Source organism: Neovison vison, chromosome 3 (genome assembly GCF_020171115.1).
Source record: "Neovison vison isolate M4711 chromosome 3, ASM_NN_V1, whole genome shotgun sequence".
Classification (NCBI taxonomy): Eukaryota; Metazoa; Chordata; class Mammalia; order Carnivora; family Mustelidae; genus Neogale; species Neogale vison.
In genome coordinates this window covers 181346916-181351301 of record NC_058093.1, presented here as the reverse complement: position 1 = coordinate 181351301, position 4386 = coordinate 181346916, and the positions used below count along the sequence as shown (strand labels likewise).

At 39.0% G+C, this 4386-nt stretch overlaps 1 pseudogene; it reads right to left on the bottom strand.

Moving 5' to 3' along the window:
- Positions 1-1690: 1690 nt before the first annotated feature.
- Positions 1691-1977, bottom strand: LOC122901960 (annotated as a pseudogene).
- Between the last annotated feature and the right edge of the window lie 2409 nt (positions 1978-4386).

The window sequence follows — 4386 nt, the reverse complement described above, 5'->3', positions numbered from 1 at the left end:
ACTGTGATTTGTGTTTGGTTGTTAAAAGTGGTTAAGACTTTGCTTACCCTGAGTTTCCATAGGACAATGATACATTTTTCTTACACTGTTGCAGGCTATTCATATGCTAAGTAAGAAACATTCCTCCCTGTGCTAGGATCTTCAAAGACTTTTTTAGAGAAACACCTACCAACTGCAACATAGGTTCTTTATATGGATCCTGATTCAAATAAACTTTAAAGAAAAACTTATGAGATAATGGGGAAATTTGAACCCTGGTTGAATAGTGTATAATGTTAAGAAAAACTATTGTTCATTTTCAAAGGTGTGATAATGGATATATACATGCAAGAATATAACCACGCATAATGAAAGATTTATGGATGAAATAATATAATGTCTGGGATTTGCTTCCAAATAATCAGGTGTGTGGCTGGGGACTAAGTTCAGAGCAGAGACACATTTGGTCATGAGTTGACATGTTGAATTTGGGATGACAGGCATATGGATGTTCATTATATTTGTTCATTATGATAAAATACCTACTCTTTTTTATTCTGTGTATTTGAGACTTTTCATTAAAGAGAGTATGAAGCCCACTTCGATCCCATTCTGGTTTTGATGACGGACGTCGCAGATGGTCCACGCCCTCCTGGGTGCAGGGGTCCTGGGGGGTGGGGGGTGCTACCTTCGCTGAGCAGGAGCTATTCCAGGTACAGCCTTTCTCTAGCTCCCTTCATTCCTCTCAAGGCTTCTTGGCAGAATTCCTACTTCTCTTCTTTTGTATCATCTCTCTTTTCTATTTCTGAACTCCATTTCATGCTTTCCCTAATTATTCCCAACAAAGAGAAACTTGAAATTCACATATGCTTCTGCCGAACATCTTGTTGCTGAAAGGGCATACGGAAATAGCCCAAAGAGCAGAATCTCTGGCAAGGAAAGCATCTGGGGAAAGATTCCTGCCTTAGTTTTCTTTAACACAAGGTTATTTAGCACCGGTCTCAGAAGACACATAGGGAACCACATTCCATTTTCTTGTTAATTACATTTGAGCTGAGATACAAAAATAAGAAAGCATTTTCCTTTTTTTTTTTTTTTTTAAACAAGAAGTTTTTTCAAACAATAAGATGCATGACTTGAAGGGAAGTGATCCCGGAGGCTACCGTTTCTTTTAGAATAATTTATCTCTACTGAAAGTCAGTTTGCCCTACATATAACAGCTACATACAAAAAAGTTGTAAAAATTGTCTTTAGTTTTACAATGATAAGAAAAACATTAAAATTCTCCAATTAAACAATGTAGAAGAATTTTTATGTTGTTCTTTTTTGTGTGTATTAAAGACTGAAAGCAAAATAACTTACTGGAATACAAAGATAAGAGCTGAATGAGTGTGCCACGAATGGAGAAAGGGGCTATTTCCACAGAAGCAGTATTTTTCTCCATTCTGTCTCCATCTGATGTTGATCAAAACACATCATTGGCCATTTATTAAGCAACAACAAAAGCCAGTATGCTTATGTACATGCTCCAAATACTTTACATACAACAAAAAAATCAGGAGGGGGGAAATGAAAGAATAGAGAAAACTATATTACACAATATGATCCTAGTGAGGATATGGTAGAACCTAATTGCAGTTTGTTAACTGAGAATGTCTTTCTTCTTCATCTGGAGGAACAGAGTTCTGGAAAGAAGTAGCAGATTCCCTTTTTAGTAGACACCTCCCATCCCCTGCTGGAACACATCAATTGTTATCTTCCTCATCCACTTCCAACCGTGCAGGTCTGTCTGTTTCATGCATTGGTTGCCCGTCAAATCAGAATCTGATCTGCCTCATTGACAACCCTTGCCATGCACAATAGGTTGTCATTATTTACTAAGTGGCATATGCCTCTTAATCCTAAACAGCACTACAGAACCATCCTGCCCCCTACCTTCAAGTTATTATGATTGTAGTTTTCAGTCCTGACTTATTCCTTGGGCTCTTTGTTGGCCATGGTAAGTCCTGAGGTCTCTTCGGCTGCAGCTTCACAAAGAAAGGGTCAGGTTGGCACTGAACAAGCACAAAGCAGCCCCCCAAGAGGAGCAGATGGAGGGTGGCAGTGCTCAAAAAGCATTTTCTGAAATAAAAGATAAGTCTTTAGAACTTACTAGAATTTATTTAAAACCTACCAGACCAGGGCAGGAGAAGATCTTTATCATGGGGTTTATTTCTAGTTGAATTAATTGCAGAAGAGCTGACACTTAGCCAGAGAAGTCTGAAACTCCCAGGTAACTGAAATACTTATGTAAGACAAAACTCTTAGCAGGGAAAGGCTTCCCAATACAGCCAAAGAGCAAGAACTGCTCTTTTTATGTCAAAAAAGAATAAAAGACTTGGGAATGAATTTAACAAGACAAAATGTCTACTCAGAAAACTATAAAACATTGTTGAAAGGAATTAAGGAAGATCTGAGAAGATCTCCTTAATTTAGATCTCTCTAAATGAGAAGATATTTCGTGTTGGAGGATCAGAAGACTCAAGATGTTGTCAAGATGTCAGTGTTCCCTGTAATGATTCATGGCAAAGTCATTCACTGACATCCCCATCAAAATTCTAGCTGGGTTCTTTGCAGACATTCACAAGAGGATCCTAAAATTCATATGGAAACACAGGAGACTTAGAAGAGCCAAACATTCTTGAAAAAGAAGAACAAAATTAGAGGACTCATTTCTGGAAACAAAAACTGGTTTTAAATCTACAGGAATCAAGACAGTGTGTTACTAGCATGCAGACAGACATATAGGTCAAAGGGAATAGATACATTTGCAGTTAATTGATTTTCAGTGGGTTCCGAGGCCATGAGGAAAAGAAGAACTTTTTCAATATGTTATTCTTGGATAACCGAATAGCCACTTTTAAAAGAATGAAATTAGATAATCTACCAAACACCATATACAGAAATTAACCCCAAATGGGTTAAAAAAAAAAAAAAAGCCCTAATCTAAAACTATAACACCCATAAAGAGAAAAAAAAAATAGGTGTAAATCTTTGTGATTTGGATTAGGTATTGGTTTCTTAGATAGAACACCTAAAAGTGTAAGTAACCAAAGAAAACACTGACAAATTGAACTTCATCAAAATAAAAACTTTAGTGGCTCAAAGACACCATCAAGAGAAGTGAAAAACAAACAAGCAAACCAACAACAACATATAACCCAATTTAAAAACAGGTGGAGGGGGGGCGCTTGGGTGGCTCAGTGGGTTAAAGCCTCTGCCTTCAGCTCATGTCATGATCTCAGGGTCCTGGGATGGAGCCCCCGCATTGGGCTCTCTGCTCAGCAGGGAGCCTGCTTCCCTTCCTCTCTCTCTGCCTGCCTCTCTGCCTACTTGTGATCTCTCTCTGTCAAATAGATAAATAAAAATCTTTAAAAAAACCCAAAAAACAAAAAAAAAAAAACAGGTGGAGAATCAGAGTAGACATTCTCCAAATAAGATCTGCAGATGACCAAGAAACACATGAAAGATGTTCAACATCATTAGCCATCAGGGAAGTGTGGCTCAAAATTACATGAGATACACTTCACACACACTAAGATAGCTATAATCACCAAGACCGATAATAAAAAGTATTGGCAAAGATATGGAGTATTAGAACCCTCCAGCCTTGCTAGTGGGAACGTGAAATAATGCAGCTGATGTAAAAAATAGGTTGGCAGTTTCTCAAATGGTCAAATATAGAGTTCCCATATAACATCCCAATTCTAGTACTTGGTCTATACCCAAGAGAAATGAAAACAAAGGTCACAACAACCTGTACATGAATGTGGTAGCTTGGGGCTAGGTGACCACTTCCAAGATGGCTTTGTCACCGGACAGGCTACAGGCTGACAGCTCAGCTGAGTCTGGGGTCCTGAGAACTTGGGTCCTCGCTTCATGAGCTCCTCCATGGGCTGTTCTCCTTCTTCATGTCACGGTGACCGAGTTCCATGAAGAAGAAGGGGCATCCCAAGAGGCAGGAAGCAGAATCTGCTGGTTTCCTGGGGCCTGGGGCCTGGGTCTAGAAACTGTCACCATTACTTCTGTTGCATTTTATCGGTTGAGCAGTCACAGAGCCTAGATTCAAGAGTTGGAGATATTGACCTCAACTCTTGATGGGAAGTGTGTTAAAATTTTGATGACATGTTTTATGATTGCCACACCCCATGGTAATTTCCAGAGCTGGGGTATGACTCCAGGTATGTCTGAATCATGGAGTTCAAAGTCTTAAAAATTCTGCTTTCCATTTCAGATAGGAGGGGTGACAGACCCTGGGACGGAAGACTGAGAAAGCTGTTTGAAACATTTTCAGTTGGTTTTAGGAGGGGTGTTGTTGTTCTATTAACCTACTCATAATCATGACCATTTTGAGGAAAAAAAAAAAAG